Below are 18,880 nucleotides of genomic sequence, written 5' to 3'. Positions count from 1 at the left end.
GCAGTGGCTTTTTTTTTTTCTTTTCTTTTCTTTTTTTTTTTTAGGTTACTTTTTAAATCTCCTATTCTTTCACTGGACTTCCCAGGTAGCACTAGTGATAAAGAACTCACCTGCCAATGCAGGAGATGTAAGAGGCATAGGTTCAATCCCTGGGTGGGGAAGATCCCCTGGAAGAGGGCATGGCAACCCATTCCAGTATTCTTGCCTGGAGAATCCAATGGACAGAGAAGTCTGGCAGGCTAAAATCCATATGGTCCCACAGAGTCAGACACGACTAAAGCGACTTTACATGCACGCATGTTCTTTTGCTCACCTATCTCTTTTATTCTCCACAAATCCAGGATCATCCATGTCAGCATTATAACATTAAGAAAGCAAATAACTCACCCTTTTCCTGGGTAAGATGAACCTCTTGTTTGAAAGCTAAGCCAAAGGGTGGATTCCAAGAGCTGTCAGCATATGACATTCAGCACAATTAGGTCATATGACATTCAGCACAATTAGGTCTTGGGCTTGGTTTGTTTGCCAGAAAATGATGATTCTCTGCCTTGGGAAGCCCTATAAGGAAAAACCAAGAACAGTGTTATTCAAATTGCTCATGCCTCAGCAGCAGCTCTTTACTATTTGCTGTGCTGAGGCATTTGCCATAGTGCCGATGCACTACTCATCGGTAGGACATTATTCCCCAGCCTCACTTTTCTCATCTGTAAAATGGTCCAATCAAGACACATCCTACCACATGATTGCTCTGTTGACAATAATACGAGCATGCAAATATCTGAAAATCCTTTTAGCTTAGTGGGTTAGGACAGCATTCCAGAACTTTTTAAGGAGACACAGCAGACAACTAAGTCAGTTACAGTCACATAGTAGAGTCCATGGCTGATGTTTAAAGGCTTAACATAGGGAGGAAACACATCAATTCTCAACTCAATATCTGTGTTTTCAGAATATCATGCTGGATAAGAGGACAAAAGGGCAAGAAAAGAAACCCGCTGTGTGAAACAAAGAAGGGTCGGTAATTTTGACAGCAAAAGAGCACTTTGAAATTTCATTAAGGAAAAATCTGTTCCAAATACATTCCCCATAAAAGAAATGGAACAACTAGCCGACTCTCTGGAGGTCAACTTAATCCAGCTCTTGTTCTCCTGGGTCCCCCAGTGGAGCTCGTAATCAGCTGGAGTCCCCACCAACTTCAGAGAAATCACCCCAGGAGGCAAATGGACTTTGAGAATGATGCTGAGCTGATGCTGTAAGAGGCTAAGAAGTCTGTCCCTTTTTTTGTGAGACTGTACTTGCAGGGCTAGGATGTGTAGTCTATTTTGGCGGGGGAAGGGGGAAGGGAAACCAAATTGCATTTTCTCCTGCAGTATGCTTTAGAAAGAAACATAAAAGCCAATGCAGGCAAAAGATGCTCTTTTTCAATTCTGCTACCTTTCTCGGATAAGTCTGCTCTTCCTCAGCAGTTGTTTCAATAGTAACCCTCGGATCTCATCCCCCATCCTGTGCCCTTTCCTGGGACCCTCCATATGAATCTCAGTCCCCAGGAAGGGATGCTCAGCATCCAGGGGGGCAGGAAGAGCGCCACGCCTGACCATCCAACTGGCCAAAGCTCGCTGGGGCTGTTTGTTTTCATGTGCGGTTGGAAGAAACTTCCTGCCTACAGTGCAGAGACCAAGAAGCAAGCTCTCCAAACGTTCTACTTTGCACCCCCAATTACATCTGCACCTCTGATTGAGTATATGGTGCATCACCAGGACCCAGAATCCAACCCTCCTCCTGAGGTTGCAGCGCCTGGAGACAAAGGCATCAGAGGTCCACAGCCTGAGGGCTGGGAAGCCAAGGGGATTATCTAGAAAGTTAAGTTTAAGGGGGCTGGTGGGAGGACCGCCTGCTGAAGGGAAAGATCTGGAATGGACAGCAATGGTCCACTCTGAGGCCAGAGACAGTGCCTGGGGCTGAAGCACACAATCAAGGGGCCTGTGACCTCAAAGGAAAGAGAACTGTCCAGCCTGCTGGATAGGCCACAAGGAAGATGTGGTATTCAAGCTCATTCTTGAAGGGCAGGTGTGATGTGACAGGTGAGAACAGGGATTGGGAATCCCAGCCCCAGGACTCACAGAGGACAGTGAGCAGTTCAGAGGGCTGGGTTTCACCTTCAGCACACCCGCTCCAGACCCGCCATCCTCATACATCTGAGAAGACTCTCACCATCCCCCAGGCCATTGGAGAGCAGAAGGGCATTGTGGGGAAAGCAGAAAGAACAAGCAACATGCAGCCTGAACAACCCAGAGGCTCTCAAACTCAGGTATAAGAATCTCCCAAGAGGCTGGTTAAAAATGCAAGATCAAAGCTTCCATTCCTTTAAAAAAAAAAATGAAATAATGCCATTTACAGCAATATCGCTGGACCTAGAGGTGAAGTGAAGTAAGTCAGGAAGAAAAAGACAAATATCACCCAGTGTCACTTATATCTGGAATGTAAAATATGACACATGTGAACGTATCTATGATACAGCAAGAGACTCACGGATGTAGAGGACAGACGCGGAGTTCCAAAGGGAAAGGGGTTAGGGGAAGGACAGACTGGAGTTTGGGATTAGCAGATGCTAACTATTATATACAGAATGGATAAACAACGAGGACCTACTGCATGGCACAGGGAACTGTATCCAATATCCTGTGATAAACTGTAACGGAAAAGAATACAAAAGAGAATGTATATACAGATAAAGCTGAATCACTTCAATGGACAGTGGAAATTAACATAACATTGTAAATCAACTACATAAAACTATATTCATTTCAATAAAATAAATTGTTTTTTAAAAAAGGTTCCATCCCACACAGACTCATGTAACGCAGGTCTGGCACCCAGGAATCTGCATTTTAGTGTGTCCCCGGTGATTCCACTCTAGGCTGGCCCCTTTGAAAACACCAGTGGGCATCACTTGGATAAAGCCATGTGAATGAGGCTCTCTACAACTGCCCCAAGCCCATGCTAGGCCACAGCTCTCAGCGCCCAGCCAGAGTCCAGCCTCGGCCCATCGGAGGAGGGCCAGGAGTCAGCGTCTGAAGCTACGGGAGCAATACAGTTCTTGCAGGGCAATGACTGTGTGTCAGCTTGCCAGAGCCAGGAGGTGCCTGAAAATCTGGTCAGACATGCTGGTTGTGTCTGTGATGCTGTTTTTTGGATGATATGAAAATTTGAATCAGGAGTCTGGATAAAGCAGATTGCCCTCCCTAATGTGGATGGAAGCTCAGAGTCTGAACCACTGGACTGCCAGGGAAGTCCCTAGAAAGATTTTTCGTATATTATGATGCTTTTTTAATGTCAAAACACCACAATATAGAGAAAATTTAAAACAGGATTAACACAACCCCAGGAAGTCTGGGCTTTACTTTTTCTGCAAACTCTGAAGCCTGGACGGCTGCTGGCCTGGAAGGCTGCTGTAACATACCAGTTGGCCAGACATGAAAGGCAGGCTTCCAAAGCAAAGTATGTGGTTGCTATGATGATGCTCCAATATTTCAATAATTGCCAAATCAGTATGCACTCCATTTTCCATTTTAGATCAGTTTAAGACGCTGCAGAGCAGATTCTTAAAAGTCCTCTTTTGTTAACCTCAGGCACCCTGCTTGGATGGAAAGATGGAGGAATTTGGAAACAAAAGATCTTGTTCACATCAGGCTAGATCACAAGACAGTGTTATTTGAGACAAAGTATTTAAATACTACCCACTTGTGTCTATGTCTCCAACTGGGGAGAACCATGCCTGCCTCTCAATATGGTTGGAAACCATTGGATATCTGGTGGCAATTACTTCTGTCATGACTTTTTGGAGCTTACGGCAGGTCACTCCAAAATATGTTTCAATGGCATATGGTTTACTTTGAATTACAGTTATTTAATAAGCAGCCAGTGCAAGGGACACTCTGACCCTCCTTACTGTCCCCCCAAAATCAAAAAATCTCTCATGTGAAAGGTGCCCTCTCTGAATCTGGAACTAGAGAGACACCTTTATCTCCAGAAATGAAGAATCTGGGGCAGAAAAGTGGATATAAACAAACCTTGTTACTTCTTTAATTTACTACTCCAGCCCAGACGCTGTCTAGATTCTTCACGAAGTAACACCCAAAACCTGAGATTCTCTGTCTTGTCAACATCCCAGGAGTCTATTGTTTGTCTCAAAAGTTTAAAGGCTGCCTGCTTAGACCTCTTCTCAAGTCCCAGTTCTATGAGATTTCGGTATATAGGAAGTAAAATTGTTTCTTTTTCTCCTGTTCATCTGCCCATGTCCAGTTTTGCTAAGAGTACAACCACAAGAGCTCCAGACGAGTGCAGAGGGAAATGTCATCCTCCTGATTTCTAACTGAAGCAGGATGGAGACACTCCACACTGTCACCTCAGTCCTCCTTTTCAAGGCCACCTTGCAAGGGGATTCTGTCACAACGAGCAGAGGGTGCCCTACCCAGGGATGACCCCAGCCCGGAGGAGCGTGGGAAGAGTGGTCCAGGGATGCCCCAGAGCTCCACCCCTGGCTGGATGCTCGCATCACAGGCCACAGCCCTGGAGGGTCTGGGAGCACCAGAGAGAAAACACAGCCTGGTGGGTTCAGAGGACAGTGGCCACCTCTTGGAGGGCCAGTGAGAGGAAGAGAACTGGGCCTCCTAACAGTTCTCTGTGGAAGTGAGTTCTTCCTGAAGCCAGCGGGAGCCACAAACCCTTCTCAAACATTTTTATATTATGGAAACTTTCAACACAGTTCATAAAACAAAAGATACAAGATAACCAAGGAAATCAATTATTTTGAAATAAATGCATCAAAATACTTTTTAAAGTGTACCAAAATAATACTCAGGCTTCACTGGGGGCTCAGTGATAAAGACTAGGCCTGCATGTCAGGAGACACAGAAGACGTGGGTTCGACCCCTGGATCAGGAAGACCCAGCACAGCCAAAAATAAAATAAATAAATAAATAAAACTTTAAAAGACATTTGGACACAGATAGGCACACTGGAAGAACACCAAGTGAAGATGAAGAAATGGTGGTGATACGTCTACAGACAGGGATCATCAAGGATTACCAGCAACCAGACTGGGACAGGCTCTCCCCACAGCCTCAGCCCTGCCCACACCTGACTGCAAATTTCCAGCCGCCAGCCCCATGAGAAGATAAGCATCTGTCGACAGCCACACCATCCTATCTCCTCGGGTCCTGAGCCCTCAGTGTGCGGCACTTTGTTACGGCAGCCCTAGGAACCTAACACAGTGCCATATTCATGATGGAAGGAGGTGCTGTTTCAATGAAAGGTTCATGACAAAAAGAATGTAATTTTTGTTTCCCTTTCAAGGTGCTGGACCAGCTCTGGTGCTCAGGGTCTTCTGTCACCACTGGTAGACAGGTTGTCACACCCGAACTGAGGGATGGTCATGCTTCAAAACCATGATGGCCATGATCCCAGGAGAGGGAAGATGCATGCATGCTCAGTCATGTCCAACTTTTGCCACCTCACAGACTGAAGTCTGCCAGCCTCCTCTGTCCATGGGATTCAGCAGCCAAGAATACCAGAGTGGGTTGTGACTTCCTTCTCCAGGGGATCTTCCCGACACAGGGATCGAACCCGAGTTTTCTGCATTGCAGGCAGATTCTTTACCACCGCGACACCAGGGAAACAGGAGGAAAGATAGCAGTTGTGGCTATCTGAAGCACTGGGTGACATCACCCCCACATTTCCAGTCCCGCTAAGAAGGTTTTAATACTTGTTTTTATCTGACCTCCCTCAAGGGCCTGGGCACCAGGGCTGAGGTTGTGCGGAGTGGAAGCTTTGCACATTTTTACCACTTTCGGGGGGTAAAATATATTTTTCAATTTTATGGGGGCGGGGGAAGGGTGATGGTAGCTGACCATTTAAAAAAATTTTTTCTACTTAACAAAATAAGCCATCAACTCTATTTCAACCCCTCTCCCATTTCAAAAATGTTCAAAACCATCTGCTCTGGCTCCCTGTGCCAGCTCCGTGGAGGCCCCCCTCCCTTCCCCTGAGAGGTGTCCTTGGACTGTGGCCACGCACACCAGCTGCCTGTGACACTGTGGGTCATTGCCAGGCCACTGGCCAGATTCTGGGCCCAGAGGTGTTCAGAGGGCATCTGGGGCCTCCTCTTTGGGAGAAGGGAATTTGAACATCCAGACCCACAACAAATGGTTTCTTCCTCTGCCTTTCCCATCACCTCACAACCTCAACCAAGGACCGTGAACAAAAATCCCATTCACCATTCATCGCTCCTGCTGCTGGGACTGCAGGAAATTATATTGGTGAAGTGTCCCCACTGACACAGACTCAGGGGCATTGTATGTTTGTCCTTTATGGCTGACCAGCTAGGACAGGAACACTTCCCACTGGAAGAGCTTTCATGTGGCCTCTGGCTTTCAAGAGGGAGCTAGCCCTGGGCCCTCACACCCTGGGTGCTTTCACTGCCTCAAAAAACCTCTTCTGAGTGTCTCCTTTGCAGAGGAGGGGCGGGGTCCAGGGGGCTGGGGCTCAAGGATAAAGAAAGTAAACTTTTGAGGTGCTCACAGCCCTAAGGATGAGCATAGCTGTAACTATGGACATGACACAGCAAGGAGAACCTGCCTGTGAACCTGAAAGGCCATCCTTGACAGAACTTCAATCGGCCTTCTCTGAACCCCCTTCTCAGCAAGACCTCAGCCTTGGACTCCCATGCCATCTTTGTGTCACCCTGTTTCATCAAGCATCCTGCTAAGTGGGTTTACCCAGAATCCCTCACCCTCAATATCTGGTCAAGGGACTTTGCTGGTGGTCCAGTGGTTAAGAATCCACCTTGCAATGCAGGGGACACAGGTTCAATCCCCAGTCGGGGAACTAAGAACCCACATGCCTCGGGACAACTAAGCCTGGTTGCTGAGACCATGCACCACCACGAAAGACCCCACATAACCTAATGAAGACTCCACATGCTGCAACTGAGACCCAACACAAACAAATAAATAAGTTTTTTATTATTATCTGGTCAAATTTCCTTCCCCCAAACTTGAGGCCCACCTTCGGCAATCATCCTGTCAAATTCAGTTTGGCCAGAATTCCCTGACCCCTAGTGTTTCCTCACAGTAATTCCCCAACCACAAACCCACTCCACCCCCCCAACCTCTTCCTTGGCTGTAAATCCTCAGTACTCAGAGTTGAGCCCAGCTCTGTGCCAAGGTCAAGTTTCCCCTATGACAGTACTTCTGGAATAAAAGCTGTTCTTGCTGTTTTATCTGCATCCCACTCTGGCTTTGCTTTCACAGCACAGAGGAGAGAACTCCTACTTGAGAATGCTCAGGATTGCTGCTCCAGGGAGGCCCACAGGCAGAGGCAGGAATCTAGGAGGGACAAAGGGGAAGCTTGGAAGTGAGGCTGGAGACCAGCACGGTGTTGAGGAGTCTGACTTTTCTGAGGACATCAGGGAATTAGTCCAGAGCTTCTCTAGGCTTTATGAACTGCTGAGTCTGGGGTCCTGGGGTGGGGGGACCTCTCTCCCCATCCATAATAGAACATAGAAGCCTCCCGCTTGAACATGGCAGCTCCAACCACCCCAAGTAGCTGAGAAAATAGAGCACTGAGATTCACACCAATGATCTCTGGTCTCAGAACAAGCGGACGCTGAGCTTTGAGAACACATTTAGTCTCCAGTTCTGTTTTACAGTATTTAACTATTATCACAGAAAAGAAATGGCCAGAAGAAAGCCATGATTGTTAGTAAGTTAGCACTTAGCTACTTAAAATATTTTTAAGTAGGATAATTTCATTGGTTAATAATAATGCATTATATGAATTGCCTGGCTAGAAGACTCACAGGCAAGATTGGAATCAAGATTGCCAGGAGAAATATCAGCTACATAAGATATGCAGATAATATCACTTTAATGGCAGAAAGGGAAGAGGAACTAAAGAGCTTCTTGATGAAGGTGAAAGAAGAGAGTGAAAAAGCTGGCTTAAAACCCAACATCCAAAAAGTGAAGATCATGGCATCTGGTCCCATCACTTCATGGCAAATAGATGGGCAAAAAGTGGAAACAGTGACAGATTTTATGATTTGGGGCTCCAAAAATCACTGTAGATGGTGACCACAGCCATGAAATTAAAAGACACTTGCTCCTTGGAAGAAAAGCTACGACAAACCTAGACAGCAAGGTCTGTATAGTCCAAGCTATGTTTTTTTCCACTGGTCATGTACAGATGTGAGAGTTGGACCATAAAGAAGGCTGAGCGCTGAAGAATTAATGCTTTCTGACTGTGGTACTGAAGAAGACTCTTGAGAGTCCCCTGGACTGCAAGGAGGTCAAACCAGTCAGTCTTAAAGGAAATCAACTCTGAATATTCATTGGAAGGACTGACACTGAAGCTGAAGTTCCCATACTTTGGCCACCTGATGTGAAGAGCTGACTCACTGGAAAAGACCCTAATGCTGGGAAAGATTGAGGGCAGGAAGAGAAGGGGGTGACAGAGTATGAGATGGTTGGATGGCATCACTGATTCAATGGACATGAATCTGAGCAAACTCCAGGAGATGGTGAAGGACAGAGAAGCCTGGAGTGCTGCAGTTCATGGGGTCGCAATGAGTCGGACACGACCAAGCGAACTGAACAGCAACTATAATAATGCATATGTTGTATCTATTTGAACTTCTAATGGAACAAAAGGAGAAAAAATAAAGGTAATGAAGCCTGTTGCTGTTGGAATTTAAGTTGTTCAAAATAAATAGCATTCTATATGGTACTCCAGAAATAATGCTCTAATGGAAATTCCACCCGTCTCCCAACCCATATTGAGACAGAAGGAAAAAACAAGCTTAGTTATTTCACATGTAGACTTTAAACATTAAATGCACTAACAATTATGATGTTCTAAAGATATTATTAGGACATGTCACGGATGAAATCCTAATGAAGAGTCAAATATGTTATTTCTTTTTTTTTATTTTATTTTTAAACTTTACAATATTGTATTAGTTTTGCCAAAGTGAACAAATAAGTATAGGCAATGCAGCTAGTTTAAAAACAAAGGGGAAATGATGTTTTATGAATTCATTCAGTGTGTAAAAATTCAATGAAACTTGTAGTTATGGTATTTTTTTTTTTCTGTACACATATTGTTCTTTAAGAAAAAGTTAACTCTGAATTTTTTTATTTTAGGGCAGTCAAGCTGCCTTAACAGAACACCGTTGACATGGAGGCTTAAACCACGGACGTTTATTTTCTCACAGATTCCGTGGCTGAAGCCTGAGATCAGGCTGGCAGTAGGGCTGGGTTGCAGCAAAAACCCTCTTCCTGGCTGGTGATGGCCAGTTTCTCCTTCTGTCCTCACGTGGCACAGGTGAGAGAAGAGGGAGAGAGAGAGAGGCAGAGAGAATGCACTAAGTCTAAACCTAGTCACCTCCCAAAAGCCCCAACTGCAAATATTACCATATCATCACAGTAAGTGAAGTAAGTCAGAAAGAGAAAGACAGACACCCTATGGTACCACTTTGAGGTACCACTTTGGAACCTCGAATATGACACAAACAAACCTGTCTATGAAACAGAATCAGGGACATAAAGATCAGACTGGTGGCTGCCAAGTGGGAGGTGGGTGGGAGAGGGGTGGAGTGGGAGGTAGGGATTAGCAGATGCCAACTTATATATATATATAGGATGAATAAACAACAAGGTCCTACCGTAGAGCACTGGGAACTATATCCAATATCCTGTGATAAAGCATAATGGAAAAGACTATGAAAAAGAATATATCTGTGTGTATAACTGAGTCACTTTGCTGTACAGCAATAATTAACACAACATTGTAAATCAGCCACATTTCAATAAAAGAGAGACAGAGAAAAGATTGTCTTCATTTAGAGAATAGAGCACACACAGTAATTTTTGTTGTTGTTCAGTCACTCAGTTGTGTCTTTGCAACCCCATAGACACCAGATTTCCCTGTTCTTCACTACTTCCCAGAGTTTGCTCAAACTCATGTCCATTGAGTTGGTGATGCCATCCAGCCATCTCATACTCTGTCGCCCCCTTCTCCTCCTACCCTCAATCTTTTCCAGCATCAGGGTCTTTTCCCATGAGTCGGCTCCTCCTCCAATGGCATCAGGTGGCCAAAGTATGGTAGCTTCAGCTTCAGTCCTTTCAGTGAATATTCTGGGCTGATTTTCTTAAAGATTGACTGGTTTGATCTCCCTGCTACACAAGGGATGCTCAAGAGTCTTCTCCAGCACCACAGTTCGAAAGCATCAATTCTTTGGCACTCACCCTTCTTTATGGCCCAACTCTCACATTCATACATGACTTCTGGAAAAACCTTAGCTTTGACTATACAGATGTCTGCTGGCAAAGTGATGTCTCTGCTTTTTAATACATTGTCTAGGTTTGTCATAGCTTTTCTTCCAAGGAGGAAGTGTCTTTTAATTTCATGGCTGCAGACACATAATAAACCATTGCTGTCTGGAGACAAAATTCAAAAGCCTATGTCACTTGTCAATATAGCCGAGTGACTTTTTTCAGAAGCAGATAAATCTCTGGCAGAACAGCCTCTTGACTTACAGACCCGCCCCTCCACAGCACAAGCAGATAACCCTCAATCAGCAACTCCCTTTTAGTGTGGGATGACTTTCTCACCACGGATTTCATCACTCAGCAGCTCACTCTCAAGCATGACAGCCAACAGCCAAAGAAATCTACACACAGACAGGGAAAAACTGAATCCAAACACAGGCAATCTCGTCCACACAGTCAGGCCCACTCTTGAGCAGCCCCTGGTAATTATGACTATCACCATCTATCTTGCGCTGAAAGATAGCTTTGAACTGTGAGCTATTTCAGGCCCTAGATGTCACCGCAGGAAGTGTGGTAGGACAATCTGATTTCACAGTGGATGCTCTTATAATAAGGGCATGATGTCTACCCAAGATGACCAATACTTCTTTATGTCTGTCATCTTTTCCTGTATAGTAATCACATAGCTTCCTCCAGCCTGTTGTTACTCACTGTTTGTCTTTAAGAAAGTGGGCAGATTCTACTGATGACCTGTGGCTAGGAAAGGAACTTTGTTTTTCTAGCAAACATACAGAAAACCTTGTGACCTCTGCAAGGCTTCCATGGTGGCTCAGTGGTAAAGACCCTGTCAGTCAATGTAAGAGACATGGGTTCTATCCCTGGGTCAGGAAGATCTCCTGGAGAAGAGAATGGCAATCCACTCCAGTATTCTTGCCTGGGAAATCCCATGGCCAGAAAACCTGGCAGGCTACTTCAGTCCATGGGGTCGCAAAGAGTTGGACGTGACTTAGTAACTAAATGGGCTTCCCTGATAGCTCACTGGTAAAAAATCTGCCTGCAATGCAGGAGACCGCAGTTCAATTCCTGGATCATGAAGATCCCCTGAAGAAGGGATAGGCTACCCACTCCAGTATTCTTGGGTTTCCCTTGTGGCTCAGCTGGTAATGAATCTGCCTGCAAGGTGGGAGACCTGGGTTCTACCCCTGGGTTGGGAAGATCCCCTGGAGAAAGGAAAGGCCACCCACTTCAGTATTCTGACCTGAAGAATTCCATGGACTTTATAGTCCATGGGGTTGCAAAGAGTCAGACAGGACTGAGCAAATTTCACTTTCTTTCTTCTTTTCTTTAGTAACTAAATGGCAGTAGCAATAGCATGACTTCTGCCCATTGAGTTCAAGATCATTTGGCCTGGCCTGAAGCAGACCCTGTCCCCAGGGTCTAGACAAAATGTTGAAGCCATGACACTCGGCCAAGAAATTCACTGATGGGGGAGAGTTAAGAACCCTTTCTTTTTTATTCAAACACTGACCTACACAGTTGCCAAGAGACTTCACTCAAACTCCCAAGACTGTTCAACCCAGATTTTCATTTACAAAACTCACCGTGAAGAGTAAACAGTAAACATTTGTGGAGAATTAGCAACTAGGAGGAAAGATTGACCAAACATCTCTGCAGTCTTCTCAAGAAAGCAAATTTCCACATGACACGCTAGATACAAGCTTCCCAACCGCGACATATATATAAATATTGTGCTGGTTATGGACATTCCTACTCAGACCCTAGTTCAGACCTTGTCAAGACCCTTCCATAGCAATGTCTGTTAACCATCCTGTATTTCCAGACCATATAGAGTGCAGAAGCAAAGAAAGTGAATGCCACTGCACAACATTCACTAATTTAAACTTGACCTTTCCTTACATGTTTAAACTTGGGATTACCTACCATAGTGGTGACAGGTATGCTGATGGGTATCACACGTACTTTTTGGGAGGCCATTATTACCAAAGGACTTCCCTGGTGGCTCAGATGGTAAAGTGTGTGCCTACAATGCGGGATACCTGGGTTTGATCCCTGGGTTGGGAAGATCCTCTGGAGGAGGAAATGGACAGAGGAGCCTGGTAGGCTACAGTCCACAGGGTCGCAAAGAGTCAGACACGACTGAGCAACTTCACTAATTATTACCAAGGGGCCCAGGTATAAACACAACTAGTCTCCTGTGATGGAAGGAGCCACCTGTCTACATCTGCCTCCCCAACTACAGCAAACATGCAACCATTCCTCTGTTTACAGACCTAAAGGACTCAGTCTTTTAATAGAAGAATTCAATAGCCAGTTCCCATTGGGATTTTTTGGGTTAGGAAAAAAAATTAGCAAGGGAATGATGGGATATTCTGTCCACCTGCTACATTCCCAGGAACCCCAAGGAACAGCACAATTGGAAGGAAATGGTGGGAGATGCACAAATATTTGCTGAATAAATCATCTGGGGGAAGTCTATGATCATAAAACAAAGGACACTTTTTCCCTGCATCATTCCCTATCACTCTCCTCATTCCTTCCCCTCAAGGTGGACTCCCCCTCATAGCTCACCCTGTTCTCATAATGTTTAAACATCTCTAAGTAGAAAGTGGGGCTTCCCAGGTGGTTTGAATGGAAAAGAACCCACCTGCCAATGCAGGAGACACAAGAGACGTGGGTTCAGTCCCCGGGTCAGGAAGATCCCCTGGAGAAGGGAACAGCTACCCACTTCCCTATTCCTGCATGGAGAAACCCATGGACAGAGGAGCCTGGAGGGCTACAGTCCATGGGGTTGCAAAGAGTCAGACACAACTGAGCACACACACACACAGTAGAAATGTTCCTGTTCTGGGATCCAGGTTTCTGGCTGGGGAGGGGGAAGGATACTGTGTTTTTCTTCCTCATCAGTTCCAATGACAATATATATTGATAACAAGGAATGCAAATGGTATTGTTTTTTCTCTTAAGATAATAGCCACTACCTACATGAATTTCTGCTTTAAGTATGGTTGCAAAACAAAACTTCATTCCTCCCAAAAAAAAAAAAAAGATTAAGGGACCTTATCTAAGTAACCTGGCATCTTCTAGTAAGCCTCTTATTTTCTTGTTTCCAAATCAAGCTTCCGGAAAAAAATAGTCTCCACTCACCACTTTGGATGGACTTATCTAGCAATGAATTAATCTTCAACACACTGAAATCTGCTTCTGCTCCTGTTGCTTATCTAAAAGCATTCTAGCAAAAGTCACCATTAACCTGCTTCAGGTCAGCAAACAGTTAACAGAGGAATACTGACAGGCTATTCCTCTGACCCACTCTGCCAAGAATGCTGTCATTACCAACATGTTCCTTGCATGGAATTAAGGTCACAGTTCAGTTCAGTCACTCAGTCATGTTTGACTCTTTGTGACCCCATGAACCGCAGCACACCTGTCCATCATCAACTCCCGGAGTTTACCCAAACTCGTCCATTAAGTCAGTGATGCCATCCAACCATCTCATCCTCTGTCGACCCCTTCTCCTCCTGCCCTCAATCTTTCCCAGCATCAGAGTCTTTTCAAATGGGTCAGCTCTTCGCATCAGGTGGCCAAAGTATTGGAGTTTCAGCTTCAACATCAGTCCTTCCAATGAACACCCAAGACTAATCTCCTTTAGGAGGGACTGGTTGGATCTCCTTGCAGTCCAGGGGACTTGTCTCAAGAGTCTTCTCCAACACCACAGTTCAAAAGCATCAATTCTTTGGCACTCAGCTTTCTTTATAGTCCAACTCTCACATCCATACATGACCACTGGAAAAACTATAGCCTTGACTAGACAGACTTTTGTTGTCAAAGTAATGTCTCTGTTTTTTAATATGCTATCTAGGTTGGTCATAACTTCCCTTCAAGGAGTAAGCGTCTTTTAATTTCATGGCTGCAATCACCACTGCAGTGATTTTGGAGCCCAAAATAATAAAGTCTGACACTGTTTCCATTGTTTCCCCATCTATTTGCCATGAAGTGACTGGACCAGACGCCATGATCTTAGTTTTCTGAATGTTGAACTTTAAGCCAACTTTTTCACTCTCCTCTTTCACTTTCATCAAGAGGCTCTTTAGTTCTTCACTTTCTGCCATAAGGGTGGCATCATCTGCATACTGTTGTTATTGATATTTCTCCCAGAAATCTTGATTCCAGCTTGTGCTTCTTCCAGCCCAGTGTTTCTCATAATGTACTCTGTATGTGTTAAATAAACACAGTGACAATATACAGCCTTGACGTACTCCTTTCCCGATTTTGAACCAGTCTGTTGTTCCATGTCCATTTCTAACTGTTGCTTCCTGACCTGCATACAAATTTCTCAAGAGGCAGGTCAGGTGATCTGGTATTCCCATCTCTTTCAGAATTTTCCACAGTTTGTGGTGATCCACACAAAGGCTTTGGCATAGTCAATAAAGCAGAAATAGATGTTTTTCTGGAACTCTCTTGCTTTTTCCATGATCCAGCAGATGTTGGCAATTTGATCTCTGGTTCCTCTGCCTTTTCTAAAACCAGCTTGAACATCTGGAAGTTCATGGTTCACGTACTGCTGAAGCCTGGTTTGAAGAATTTTGAGCATTACTTTACTAGCGTGTGAGATGAGTGCAATTGTGTGGTAGTTTGAGCACTCTTTGGCATTGCCTTTCTTTGGGATTGGAATGAAAACTGACCATTTCCAGTCCTGTGGCCACTGCTGAGTTTTCCAAATTGGCTGACATATTGAGTGTCACACTTTCACAGCATCATGTTTTAGGATTTGAAATAGCTCCACTGGAATTCTATCACCTTCACTAGCTTTGTTTGTAGTGATGCTTCCTAAGGCCCCCTTGACTTTACATTCCAGGATGTCTGGCTCTAGGTGAGTGACCACACTATCATGATTATCTTGGTCATGAAGATCTTTTTTGTACAGTTCTTCTGTGTATTCTTGCCACTTCTTCTTAATATCTTCTGCTTCTATCATGTCCATACCATTTCTGTCCTTTATGGGCCACAGATGAGGGAAGAATTGAGAAATACCGAAAAAGGTAGAGAGCTTCCAGTAGAACAGAAGAAAACCAACATGGAAGATAAGAGGTGCCAGGATCAATGAAAGGGATAGGGAGGGTTGGAGACACAGTGGAGGATTTAGAGCAAGGGGACAGGGTAACTCAGAAGGCAGAAGAGGAGGGAGAATTTAAACTCTTGTTTTGCATTATGAATGGAATCACCTTTGGTGCTCTTCGAAAGATTTCAGGGAACTTCCTTGGTGGTCCAGAGGTTAAGAATCTGCCTGCCAATGCTGGGGACACAAGTTTGATCCCTGGTCTAGGAAGATTCCACGTGCCACAGAGCAACTAAGCCCACAAGCCACAACTATTGAGCCTGTGCTTTAGAGACCCAGAACCACAGCTACTGAGCCCACATGCTATAATTACTGAAGTTCACACACCTAGAGCCTGAGCTTTGCAACAAAAGAAACCATGCAACTAAAGAAAGCCTGCATTCAGCAACAAAGACCCAACACAGACAAAAATAAATAAATAAAAGATTTCAGTAAAGATTCTAAATGCCTTTTGGCTATCAAACTGCTGATATTTTCATATATATCAGATGAGACTATAAAAGATATAGTGTCAAGGCTGAGCCACCGGAATTTCCCTGGTGGTCAAGTGGCTAAGACTCTGTTCCCAATGCAAGGGGCCTGGCTTCAATCCCTGGTCAGGGAATTAGATACCACATACTGGAACTGAGAGTTGCTCACCTGCTTCTTCTCTAAGCACTCTGATTTTTCATTCTGACTCTCCTTTGTTAGCTCTTGTCCTCATCTTGCCCGTAAAATTGAGGTGTGCTCTTGACCCTCTCTTCTTACTTAACATAGTCTCACTTATCCACTTCACTGGTTATACTCAAAATCATCCCTCAATCCATATTGTCTTTCCACACTTTTTGATACATGCTCACTCAGCCACTAAGCTGTGTTGGACTCTTGCCACCCCATGGACTATAGCCCACCAGGCTCCTCTGTCCATGGGATTTCCCAGGCAAGAATATTGGAATGGGTTGCCACTTCCTTCTCCAGGGGACCTTCCCAACTCAGGGATCAAACCCGAGTTTCTTGCATTTCCTACATTGGCAAGCAGATTCTTTACCACTGTGCCACCTGGGAAGCCTGTTCCATACTCCAAATCCAAAAGCCTATGAACATCCATAGACATCTCAAATCCCACTCCTTTTTTCAGGCTGAAGGGTCTTTGAATCTGCCCACAAGAAGCAAACTCAAACCCATTTTCACTGCTTTATCTCATGAACACTAGACTTAATCACCTCCACTCCAGCCTCTATGCTGCATGACTCTGAACTTCTCAAAACCACAAGTCCAACAGCGTCATTCAAGCACTTAAAACTTTCCAGTGGCAATGGAATATTACTCAGCCTTTTAAAAAGAATGAAATATTGTCATTTGCAGCAACACGGATGGATCTAGAGACTGTCATAATGAGTGAATTAAGTCAGACAGAGAAGAACAAATGTCATATGATATCACTTACATGCAGAATCTAAAAATAATAATAATACACATAAACTTATTTACAAAACAGAAACAGACTCACAGACTTAGAAAACATACTTATGGCTATCAAACTAAACATTTACTGCATGTGTAAATGAATATTACTGTTAATGATTTGAATTGTCTTCCCCCTAATCCATTGAAGTCCTAACCCTCAGGACCCCAGAAAGTGGCCTGATGTGGTAACAGGGTCCCTGCAGATGTACCTACTTAAGATGAGCTCATACTGGAGCAGAGTGGTCCCTGATCCAATATGACTGGGGTCCTTAGTGAAGAGATGCACACACATACACACACACACACACAGAACATCGAGTGACAATGAAGACAGAGATCAGGGTGATGTTTCCATAAGCCAAGGAATGTCAAAAATTGTCATCAAAGCACCTAGAGCCTGTTATACAAAGTGAAGCAAGTCAGAAAGCAAGAAACAAGTACTGCATATTAGCACATATATATGAAATCTAAAAAAGTGGTACTGATGGTATTTGCAGGGCAGGAATAGAGACACAGACATAGAGAAAGGACTTGTTCACAGTTGGAGAAAAGGGAAAGTGAGATGAATTGAGACAGTAGTATTGACATAGACACTACCACTCACACACATAACCACCCCAGACACACATACACTACCAGAGACAGACATACAGTACCATTGACACACACACACTACCACGGGCACACATACACTACCACAGACAGACACACACTACCCCGGACACACACATACTACCACTGACACACATACACTAACATTGACATACTTACACTACCATGTGTAAAATTTGATACCTGGTTCCTCTGCCTTTTCTAAAAGAACCAGAGATCAAATTGCCAGCATCCGTTGTATCATAGAAAAAGCAAGGGAATTCCAAAACAACATCTACTTCTGCTTCATTGACTATGCTAAAGCCTTTGATTATGTGGATCACAACCAACTGTGGAAAATTCTTCAAGTGATGGGAATACCAGACCACCTTACCTGCCTCCAGAAAAACTTGTATGCAGGCCAAGAAGCAACAGTTAGAACCGGACATGGAACAACGGACTAGTTCAAAATTGGGAAAGGAGAGCATCAAGGATGTATATTGTCACCTTGCTTGTTTAACTTCTATGCAGAGTGAAAATGAAAGTGTTAGTCACAGTCGTGTCTGACTCTCTGCAACCCATGAACTGTAGCCTGCCAGGCTCCTCTGTCCACGGGATTCTCCAAGCAAGTATACTACACCACAGTGGGTTGCCATTCCCTTCTCCAGGGGATCTTCCCAACCCAAGAATTAAACTCGGATCTCCTGCATTGTAGGTGGATTCTGTACCATCTGAGCCTCATACAAAATGCTGGGCTGGATGAATCACAAGCTGAAATCAAGAGTTCTGAGAGAAATATCAACAACCTCAGATATGCAGATGATACCATTCTGATGGCAGAAACTGAAGAAATAGAGAGCCTCTTTCTTGATAAGGGTGAAAGAGGAGTGAAAAACCTGGCTTAAAACTCAATGTTCAAAAAACAAAGATCATGGCATCCGGTCCCATCACTTCATGGCAAACAGATGGAGAAAAAGCGGAAACAGAGACATTTTTTTTCTTGGGCTCCAAAATCACTGCAGATAGCGACTGCAGACACAAAATTAAAAGACACTTACTTCTTGGAAGAAAAGCTATGACAAATCTAGACAGCATAATAAAAAGCAGAGACATCACTTTGCCAACAAAGGTCCATATAAGTCAAAGCTATAGTTTTTCCAGTAGTCACATATGGATATGAGAGTTAGACCTTATATAAAGAAGACTGAGCACCAAAGAATTGATGCTTTCAAATTGTGGTGCTGGAGAAGATTCTTGAGAGTACCTTGGCCTGCAAGAAAATCAAGCCAGTATATCCTAAAGGAAATCAACTCTGAATATTCATTGGAAGGACTGATGCTGAAGCTGAAGCTCCAATATTCTGGCCACCTGATGCAAAGAG

General features: G+C 44.3%; 1 protein-coding gene across 2 annotated transcripts in view; it reads right to left on the bottom strand.

Annotated features, from left to right (window-relative positions):
• The window catches only part of B3GALT5 (beta-1,3-galactosyltransferase 5), a 52,442-nt gene that overhangs the window by 13,938 nt on the left and 19,624 nt on the right, over nt 1-18,880 (bottom strand). For both annotated transcript variants that reach the window (XM_002685109.6, XM_010801643.4), the window contains exon 2: nt 388-558. The gene's annotated coding sequence lies outside the window, so the exon portion shown is untranslated. The remainder of the gene's footprint in view (nt 1-387; nt 559-18,880) is intronic.

Source organism: Bos taurus, chromosome 1, assembly GCF_002263795.3.
Source record: "Bos taurus isolate L1 Dominette 01449 registration number 42190680 breed Hereford chromosome 1, ARS-UCD2.0, whole genome shotgun sequence".
Lineage (NCBI taxonomy): Eukaryota > Metazoa > Chordata > Mammalia > Artiodactyla > Bovidae > Bos > Bos taurus.
This window is presented reverse-complemented; position numbering and strand designations above follow the sequence as displayed.